Source organism: Lepidochelys olivacea, assembly GCF_965140295.1.
Source record: "Lepidochelys olivacea isolate rLepOli2 genome assembly, chromosome: 24".
In the NCBI taxonomy this organism is placed as follows: domain Eukaryota; kingdom Metazoa; phylum Chordata; order Testudines; family Cheloniidae; genus Lepidochelys; species Lepidochelys olivacea.
The window spans coordinates 16027142-16038065 of record NC_140434.1 but is presented as its reverse complement, the minus strand read 5'-3'; the positions used below and the strand labels follow the sequence as shown (position 1 = coordinate 16038065).

The following is a 10924-nucleotide window of genomic DNA, read 5'->3' as shown; positions in this document are numbered from 1 at the left end:
GAATGTTTACCATATCTGGCACGTAAATACCTTGCAATGCCGGCTACAAAAGTGCCATGCGAATGCCTCTTCTTATTTACAATGTCACCTGAAAGTGAGAAGCAGGCAGCATTATCTCCTGTAAATGAAAACAAACTTCTTTGTCTTACAAATTGTCTGAACAAGAAGTAGGATTGAGTGGAATTGTAGGCTCGAAAGTTTTACATGGTTTTGTTTTTGAGTGCAGTTATTTTAAAATAAAATCTACCTTTGAAAGTTTCACTTTCACATGAAAGAGATTGCATGACAGTACTTGTATGAGGTGAATTGAAAAATACTATTTCTTTAGATTGGAAGGACAGAACAGGTCGGACTGGTGGGGGAGTGGCACTAGAGGTGAAAAAAAACAGCGTCAAATGAAATAAAAATCTTAAATGAAGCAAACTGTACCATAGAATCTCTATGGATAGTAATTCCATAGACAACCCACCACCTGACCAGGATGGTGATAGTGACTGTGAAATGCTCAGAGAGATTAGAGAGGCTATAAAACAAAATAAAACAAAAACAAGACAAAAACTCAATAATGATGGGGGATTTTAACAATCCCCATATTGACTGGGTACATGTCATCTTAGGACGGGATGCAGATATAAAGTTTCTTGACACCTTAAACGACTGCTTCTTGGAGAAGCTAGTCCTGGGACCCCCAAGAGGAGAGGCAATCTTTGATTGAGTACTAAGTGGAACCCAGGATCTGGTCCAAGAAGTGAATATAGCTGGATTGCTTGGTAATCGTGAGCATAATATAATTCAATTTAACATTCCTCGGGTAGGAGAAAAACCACAGCAGCCCGCCATAGCTGCATTTAATTTCAGAAAGGGGAACAACACCAAAATGAGGAAGTTAATTAAACAGAAATTAAAAGGTACAGTGTCAAATGTGAAATCCCCCCAAGCTGCATGGAAACTTTGTAAAGACACCATAATGCAGGCTCAACTTCAATGTAATTCAAATTAAAAAACATAATTAGAGAATTCTAAAAGTGCCACCATGGCGAAACAAAGTCAAAGAAGCACTGAGAGGCAAAAGGCATCCTTTAAAAAGTGGAAGTTAAATACTACTGAGGAAAATAGAAAGGAGAATAAACTCTGGCAAGTGAAATGTAAAAATACAATTAGGAAGGTCAAAAAAGAATTTGAAGAACAACTAACAAAAGACTCAAAAAGTAACAGCTAAAGGTTTTGAAGTAGATCAGAAGCAGGAAGCTGCTAAACAACCAGTGGTGCCACTGGACGATTGAGATGCTAAAGGAGCACTCAAGGACGATAAAGCCATTGCGGAGAAACGAAATAAATTCTTTGCGTCGGTCTTCACGGCTGAGGACGTGAGGGAGATTCCCAAACCAGAGCCATTCTTTTTAGGTGACAAATCTGAGGAACTGTCCCAGATTGAGGTATCATTAGAGGAGCTTTTGGAACAGATTGAAAAATTAAACAGTAATAAGTCACCAGGACCAGATGGCATTCACTCAAGTGTTCTCTTGGAACTCAAATGTGAAATGGCAGAACTAATAACTGTGGTACGTAACCTATCATTTCAATCACCTTCTGTACCAGATGACTGGAGCATTGCTAATGTGACACCAATTTTTAAAAAAGACTCAAGAGATGATCCTGGTAATTATACACAGAGACCATGATCAATACCTCCTCCCACCCCACTCTCCTGCTGGTAATAGCTTATCTAAAGTGATCACTCTCCTTACAATGTGTATGATAATCAAGTTGGGCCTTTTCCAGCACAAATCTAGGTTTTCTCACCCCCTCCCCTTCCAAAAACCACACACACAAACTCACTCTCCTGCTGGCAACAGCTCATCCAAAGCGACCACTCTCCTCACAATGTGCATGAAAATCAAGGTGGGCCATCTCCAGCACAAATCCAGGCCCTCTCCCCCCAAAAAACACACACACACAAACTCACTCTCCTGCTGGTAATAGCCCATCCAAAGTGACCACTCTCTTTACAATGTGCATGAAAATCAAGGTGGGCCATCTCCAGCACAAATCCAGGTTTTCTCACCCCCTCCCCTTCCAAAAACCACACACACAAACTCACTCTCCTGCTGGCAACAGCTCATCCAAAGCGACCACTCTCCTCACAATGTGCATGAAAATCAAGGTGGGCCATCTCCAGCACAAATCCAGGCCCTCTCCCCCCAAAAAACACACACACACAAACTCACTCTCCTGCTGGCAATAGCTCATCCAAACTGACCACTCTCCTTACAATGTGTTTGATAATAAAGGTGGGCCATTTCCAGCATAAATCCAAGTTTAAACAGAACGTCTGGGGGAGGGGGGGTAGGAAAAAACAAGGGGAAATAGGCTACCTTGCATAATGACTTAGCCACTCCCAGTCTCTATTTAAGCCTAAATTAATAGTATCCAATTTGCAAATGAATTCCAATTCAGCAGTTTCATTTGTGCTGGAAATGGCCCACCTTGATTATCATGCACATTGTAGGGAGAGTGGTCACTTTGGATAAGCTATTACCAGCAGGAGAGTGAGTTTGTGTGTGTGTGTTTTTGGGGGGTGGAGGCGGAAGGGCCTGGATTTGTGCTGGAGATGGCCCACCTTGATTTTCATGCACACTGTGAGGTCGCTTTGGATAAGCTGTTGCCAGCAGGAGAGTGAGTTTGTGTATGTGGTTTTTGGAGGGGGAGGGGGTGAGAAAACCTGGATTTGTGCTGGAGATGGCCTACCTTGATTCTTATACACATTGTAAAGAGAGTGGCCACTTTGGATGGGCTATTACCAGCAGGAGAGTGAGTTTGGGGCGGGGCGCGGAGGGTGAAAAAACCTGGATTTGTGCTGGAAATGGCCCAACTTGATGATCATACACATTGTAAGGAGAGTGATCACTTTAGATAAGCTATTACCAGCAGGAGAGTGGGGTAGGAGGAGGTATTGTTTCATGGTCTCTGTGTATATAATGTCTTCTGCAGTTTCCACAGTATGCATCCGATGAAGTGAGCTGTAGCTCACGAAAGCTTATGCTCAAATACATTGGTTAGTCTCTAAGGTGCCACAAGTACTCCTTTTCTTTTTGCGAATACAGACTAACACGGCTGTTACTCTGAAACCAATTTTTAAAAAAGACTCAAGAGGTGATCCCGGTAATTCCAGGCTGGTAAGCCTAACTTGAGTGCCGGGCAAGCTGGTTGAAACTATAGTAAAGAACAGAATTACCAGACACCTAGATGAACACAATTTGTTGGGGGAAGAGTCCACATGGTTTTTGTAAAGAGCAATCATGCCTTACCCATCTACTAGAATTCTTTGAGGGGGGTCAACAAGCCCGTGGACAAGGGGGAATCCAGTGGATATAGTGTACTTAGATTTCCAGAAAGTCTTTGACAAGCTCCCTCATCGAAGGTTCTTAAGCAAAGTAAGATGTCATGGGACAAGAGGGAAGGTCCTCTCATGGATCAGCAACTGGTTAAAAGATAGGAAACAAAGGGCAGGAATAAATGGTCAATTTTCAGTCAAGAGTGGTATCCTGCAGGGATGTGTACTTGGACCAGTACTACTCACCATATTCATAAACAATCTGGAAAAAGGGATAAACAGTGAGGTGGCAAAATTTGCAGATGATAAATATCTTGAGCAGTTTTGTAAGTCCAAAGCAGACTGCGAAGAGTTACAAAGGGATCTCCCAAAAACTGGGTGACTGGGCAACAAAATGGCAGGTGAACTTCATTGTTGATAAATGCGAAGTAATGCACATAGGAAAACAAAATCCCAACTATAATATAAAATGACAGGATCTAAATTAGCTGTTGCCACTCAAGAAAGATTTTTTTCCAATGAAAATTAAGAAAAATAGAACTAAAAATGTTCTGAATTTTGTTGATTCCCCAGAGTCGTATTTGCAAATAGAGTTCCTCTAGGATTCATACAAGGTTCATGCGCTTGGCAACATTCAGGGCACACCGGGCGTGTTGTATAGGAGCTGTGCACAAACAGCTCCTCTCAAGGGCATGAACCTTGGAATCTCGCCCAGATGACATGAACCGTGGGAAGCCTCCCAGGACTGGGCTCAAGGCCCGAGAGCAAGGAATGTGGTAGATAGAAATTGGTAAATAAGAATGTTAAACAAAGCCAGTGTATTCCTTTTATCTGTTGGAGAATGTAATGCGTGGGGGGAGAGAAAAGAATAAAGGAGAGGGTGGAAAGCTGACAGGCAGAAGTCCGTTGGCAGACCAGCCTGTTTGCTTGCTTAAAGCTCTGTGCTGTCTTGTATTTGAACCGCAACAACTGGCTCCAAAACGTGGGGCCCTCAGCACTCACCACGCCCGGCAAGGTTTTCAGACGCGTCACTCATCCGTTCCGCAGATCCCAGTGAGTATTTTTCATTGTGGTAAGTATGGGAAGCTCCCTCTCTGCTTTGCAAGTGCAACATCGCAATGAGCTACAGTATTTGCTGCGTAAGGCTCAGCATGACTGCCCCACTCGAGAACTCACTCTCCTGCTACAGGAGGTGAGTGCCCAATGCCCGTGGTACCCTGAAGCTGGAACCCTTAAGCTAGCGGACTGGGAGCGGTTGGGCCAGACAAAGAGCACAAAGAGCCTCGGGCGCCCGTGCAGGCTTTACATGCCTGGCACCTCTGCCGCGACGCGATACAGCGTGTCGCCTCGGACAGGCCTCCCTCGCGAGGCTGGTGCTCTCGCCACTCCCGTCCGCTCCTGCAGCCATCCCCCTTCCTGGCGATGCGACACAGCGTGTCGCCTCGGAAAGGCCCTCTCCAGCCCTAACAGAGGGGCTGCCGATCCCGCCACCCCCGTCTGCTCCTGCAGCCATCCCTCCCCCTGCTTTGCCCCCAGTGCCTCTATTACCACCGCCTCCCTTGCCTTCCCACCGGAGCCGGTGTGTGATCACCATCCCCCCGTGGGGCCCCATGCTCCGGGGCCCCCTGGGGGGTCGTCCGCGTCTGCTCAGGGGCTTTCGCTGGTGCAACAAATGGTTCACGCAGCGAAGACTCGCTCAGATCTTACAGCGGAGGAGCTGGCTGATCTGGTCTCAGTTTGTCCGGTGACCTGGCAGGATGATGGCCAGGGCAACCAGGTTGCAATCTGGGTCAGTTTGCCTTACTCGGTGTTCAGAGAGGTAAAGAAAGCGATTCGCGAGTTCGGCCTCACTAGCACATATGTACGTGGTCTCCTTGAAGGGCTAGGTACTGGGTACACCCCGATCCCTGAAGATTGGAAGGCGCTGTTACGCATGATGCTGACGCCCAGTCAGTATGTTATTTGGCTTAGTGAGTATCGGCAGATGGTGGAACGCCAAGCCCAGGTATATAGAAAGCAAGGTATCATTTATGAGCACTTGGCAGGGGAGGGCCAGTTTGCTACCGTTCAGATGCAGACTCAACTCCCTCAGGCCATCTTCCCCATTATATCCACCTGCGCCCAGCATGCTTTCTGGAAGGTCCCGGATTCAGGCAAGCCTACCAAAAGCTTTGCCAGTATCCGTCAGGGTGCATCAGAGTCCTTTATGGATTTTACCAACAGATTGCTGGAGGCTATCCTCCGACAGGTGGATAACCCTACGGCAGCTCAGGAGATCCTGATAAAAATGGCGGTTGAAAATGTGAACGAGGATTGCCGCCGTGCTCTCCAGGCGGCACAAGCCCCCGGCGTTCTAGAGGAAGGCTGAAGTCTTCAGTGAGTGTCTTTGTTGCTTGCAGCATAGGTGGGGGCAGGAGAAAGCCAAGCATGGGGCCCCTGTGTCACGAGTCCCCAGCCAAGGTTGAGCAATTCCCTTGGTGTGGCCTCATGCAGGTGAGTGATTGCATTGTAGCTCCCTTGCTGGACAATGGCTAGTGATGTCTGTTCAACAGCACCCACCCCGGTGTTGGTTACCTCCCTTGTCATTGTCTCTGTGTAGCTAGTATCTTGGTGTCTCCCAAATCCACAGCATATTTTAGTGAAAACCATACAACACAATTCTTATCATTTCATATGCATTGGTGCTACACATGTTTAGATAGAACAATGTCTTTCAGCAGATCATAACCTTTCCCCTGATACCTTACCAGGCATGCTTTATATGCAAGATCACAGTTATCTAAAAATGAGGAATATGGGGGTTAAGGATGCTCCCCCAAGGTATAGAGTGTCACACCCATGTTTCAAAATATGGAGTTTCAGGTGTTGCTTTATAACCTGGTGGGACGGTCAAGATCAATCTATAGCTGCCATTCTCCTCGTCTCCGTCCCTTGCCCAAAGGGAAGCAGCGCTGGGCCTGTACAAATGCTGGTGGTAACAATGAAAGTAATGGTAGGGGTAACATACTCTCTATTATAATGACGATTCTCTCTCAGAAATAGGATTGGATATGTCTGCGCTTTCCTCTTTGCCCAAAGGTGAACTTTTAGCATTCCCTATAGCTGAGTTTGGATTGTTTGAGTGAGCAGAAAGGAGGATAAAAGGTTCTCCTCACTTATTAAGAAAATTCTTTACATCTATTATTGTGTTTAGATAGATTAAAAGCCACTTTTGTCCAAATCTCAGATTCGGTGTGTACAGATTCGGTTCTAAGAAGTTTGTGTGCCGGAGAAATAGAGAGGCCCTCACTGACTGACGTTAGCTTACTGTGCCGTTTCCCTTACACATTTAGGCCAACAGGAGGAAAAGCTGTCATTCATTTAGGGGGTCTCACAGTTGAGGGTTTCAAGTACAGATGCCTGGGGCTCGATTTCAAAAGGTGCTAAACACCCTGGGCTACACCAGAAGTCAGTAGCAGCTTTGGGACAGCAACAAAGTTTGCCATGACACAAGCACCTCAGCTGCTTCTGCCAGGGATAGGAGCTAACCACCCTCATTCCAATGTCACAGGAAGTCACTGGAAAAAAATAACTTTCTTGTATTTTCTCTCTAAAGGGTTAAATGGGGCGATGATCTGTGGTGAGTATCTCAAGTTCTCTCTCTTTGAGAATCTCTTGCGTTATCTTGGCAGCTCTCATAATGGGAATGGAGACTGGAGCCATTTGAGTTAAAGGAGGCACCCTCAGTATATTTCATGGTACAACCTCAGTGAAAGGAAAAAAGTGCCCCCCGCTCTTGCTGCTGCCCACCAGCCCTGACACAGAAGGGTCCCCCACCCAGCGGCATCTGCCAATGGCATGAAACTGTTTGTTTCAGCTGCTGCCTTCAGTCCATGCCAAGGAGTAACAACTAGCGAGCAGAAACAAAGCTTTTCCTTTTCATTTCGGAGGTATTATTTTCCTGCTTGTCTGGTAGTTAGAGAGAGGATGGGGGAGTGACAGGCTCAAATGTATGTTAACAGAGAACACCACCAGCACAATTCATAGGTTCACACATTTTAAGGCCAGAAGGGACCGTTCTCTTCAGCTAGGCTGACCTCCTGCAGAACACAGTCCAGGGAATTTCATCCAGTCCTTCCTGCAACTAGCCCATGATTTCTAGGTGAGCTAGGGCACACCCCAAAGAAAGATATCCTGGCAGAAGCCTCACCAGCGCCTCCATGTGTTAAGACTGTAAGTTGCATTTTCAAAAGTGAGGAAGACTTCGGTACTTCATATCCCCAGACTTTCACCAGGACTCAGGCTCTTAAGTGCCTCCGTCAATTTTGAATGTGGGACTTGGACTCCTAAATCACGTAGATGCTTATGCAAAATTTATACCAAGACTTGACTGACAGACTTTGAGTGATGGAGATTCCATCTTGTCCCTTGGTAACTTCCCCATTTGATGGCTGTGTTCATTTAAGACTGGTTCATGTAAGAGGGAATGGGTCCTGTTCACCTGTAATTAGTTAGGTCCCTCAAAGTGGGTCCTGATAGAGGGCACCTGGCCTCCATGCAGGAAGCTGTTAAGAATTGCTAGGAGAGAGCTGTCTGAGATCTGAGAAGGCTGCAGTGGAAGATGTTGGGGAAGAGACCTGTGCAGAGAGAGAACTTCCGAGAGCTGTTCGGCTAGTGCTGTGGGTGGCAGCCACTGGAGAAAACTGGCCAGAGCAGGGAAACCCTGCTGAACAGACGGTGTGTGAAGGGGTCCCGAGGGAAAGGGGACAAACTAGCTCAATCAGGGCAGGCTGAGCCAAGAAGCAGAGGGTTGTTTCTAGACTGAGGCTCCCAGGAGATGTTGCTTAGTAGGGGTAGGACTCACAGGCAAGGGGGCCTGAAGAGTGGAACACTGTGGGGAGCCCTCTCGCAGAAGACCCGAACTGAGGGCTGCGGGAGGAGAGAGGTAAGAAGGATGGAGAATCACCAGAGGTGTGGAGGTCCTAGAATAGGGGCCCAAAAGAACTGGGGAACAGTGTGGTTGTTGACTCTCAGGAGCATAGGCGCCAACTCCATGGGTGCTCTGGGGCTTCCATTAGCCAAACCTGGAAGAATCTACCATGTAGCAGTACTGGCTTTGTGACATACTTCCTCTCCACAACCACTTTTCCTGATCTCACAGCAGCCACTTCACCACCAGGATCATGCACCACAGATCAGGAGCAGGGCAGAGGGCTACTCTCAACATCACTGAGCTGCCCCCTTCAAGCACGCAAGACTTCTTCCCCTTTCCTCCTGTCACCCTCTCCATTGAATGCAATGCTGGGAAGTGCAATGCTGTCTCATTGACACAGCATTCCCGTGGCAGACAGAATAAACTCTGTGTGGGTAAATACTGACACAGTGGCAGGGATTTGACGAGTGTGTGATAACCAGAGCATAAATCCCAGTGGCAGCTCAAATCCCCAAAAGAAAGTTTTAATTTCTAAAATTACCCTTCCTTTTAACAAATCCAAGAGCTCAGTTCCAGCCCTCCCAAATCTCCCCTGGCCCTCTCCTCCCTCATTTCCCCATCCAGTGCCATCAATCGCAGTTTGTAAAGGGCACTGCTGTACAATGCACAATACTGGAAGTGGAATGCTGGCGGTCGCACACAGCTGTAGGGGACTAGAAAGGGACTAAACTCCTCCAGGGAGTGCGGGAGGGTTCTTGTCTGACTCCCTGTGGGTTACTGGGACCATAATGACCATTTGCCATCTCTCCCCAGGACTAAGAATTATGAATTACTAACTCAAACGCTGGCGAAACCGGATTGGCTGACTTCGATGATGACACCTGCCATTACGCTCCCCGTGCTGCTGCCTCACAACTCTTCCACCAATCAAATGCTGACTGAAAATCATGAATCCTACTGAATGGGCCTCTAGCTGATTACTGTGACAGTCCTTGATTTTTATGCTTTTTGATGTAACAGGGAGCGGAGGGACACTGAGCTCTGTCCCGCAGCTGCCCTGGGGGATTGCGAGAGCTTTGCAAAAATTAAAATAAATACAAACGCACAAAAAATGTTCAGTAACTGTTGGTTTTTTTACATTTTAGTAAATTAAATTTCCTTCCAGGCTGGGATAGGATTTGCTCCTCTGTAAACGCTGACACGACTGTGAGTCATTTCTAAACTCTTTGTAGGCAATGATTACTGTATGGGGGGTGGGGGAAGACACTGTTCTCCAGTATTCCTCTCTCTCCCTCAGTGGTGAAACCAGGGAAGCAGCAGCACTGGGAAAAATGAATAATGGAGTGGCTCACAAATCCAGAAGAGCAGGAGGGAAGAGTATCCGTTAACTGAGCTACAGAACTACACTACCAGGGCTAGAGAACATGTGGCAAGTTTTCCTTTCAGGGTAGATGCTCCAGCACATAATCCTCAAAAATCTAGAGGTGCCTCCTTGCACTCCATAAAACGATCCCTTTCCAGAACAGTTACGCTCTTTTGGCTTGAACGCCGGACAAGAAACCACTCCCATTAAAACCACCCATAAACTGCACCTCAGTCTTGCTTCTTCAAAGGACACAGATTACAGATAAATTCATGAGAAGGTTTAATTTGTTCTTAATTATTTTGGGCTTCAGCCCCTTCCACTGGCTTCTCAGCCTCATCCAGCCCAGCTCCCTACATCCGGACTGTCACCTTCTATCCTTCATGTGAGACACAAAATCTCTTCCCCAAAAGACATTGGGGCTGGGATTTGCAAAGAATCCTAATTTCCTTCGGTCTGTCTGAAAATCCCAACCTAGGGCAACAGAGCAATATTTTGCAAAGCAGATGGGAGCAGGGCTGCTCTTTTTGCTCATTCCACTAACATGTCAAATGCTGCTAGAAATAAAAGTGGCAACTCTTCCTGAACCCCTCTCCACGTTCTCATGACTCGGCTGGATTGTGACCACAGAAGCAGCCACTTCCAAACAACCTGTTAGGAAGCTGTCAAAGCTCTGATCCACTGCCCCACCAGACTGCTGTGAGGGGACCCAGAAACTGGTTTCCATGTCTTTCAAGCCTCCAGAGTCTGAAGAGACATGAGCCCAGACACTGGCTCTGTCTTGGGGTCCTTATGCACACTCCCAGGGTGCTGATCTATCTAGCACCCCCTCCTGAGAGTTGCAGCCAGGGGGTCCAACCACCCAGTTGCTAGAATCAGTGCTGATTCCTCTGACTCTCCTGTAGCTTAAACTCACCCTCCTCCAGAATCCCACTGAAGATAGGAGCCTTCCAGTTTAACTCTCCCAGGGGGCCCATGATGAGGTGAAACACATAACATGGAGAGAGACACTTTGCATAGGATTCTCAAATACTATTGCACTTTACTTAAGCACAAGAAATACACAGAGAGAGCAGCTCATATCTAAACCCACAAACATCCTAAACACATTGCCTCTCACTCTGGCTCACCCTTCCCTTGGGAATCCTTTCGGAACCATCCGACTTCAGGTAGGCAGGGTTCCCCAGCCTCATCAGGCTCCTGCATCACTTCCCCTCGGCTTGAACTGGTGACAACAGCCAAAGACCCCAAATAGATCAACTCCTGCCTTCCTAATCTTCCCATCCCGTCAGGTGACTCTTGGATCTGTTTCCTC

The 10924-nt window shown here is 47.1% G+C and overlaps 1 long non-coding RNA gene across 1 annotated transcript; it reads left to right on the top strand.

Moving 5' to 3' along the window:
* Positions 1-4203: 4203 nt before the first annotated feature.
* Positions 4204-9344, top strand: LOC311512208. The gene is made up of 3 exons (XR_014709424.1): positions 4204-4387; positions 5558-5710; positions 9060-9344. It is a non-coding gene; the product is annotated as an uncharacterized lncRNA (long non-coding RNA).
* The last annotated feature ends 1580 nt before the right edge of the window (positions 9345-10924 follow it).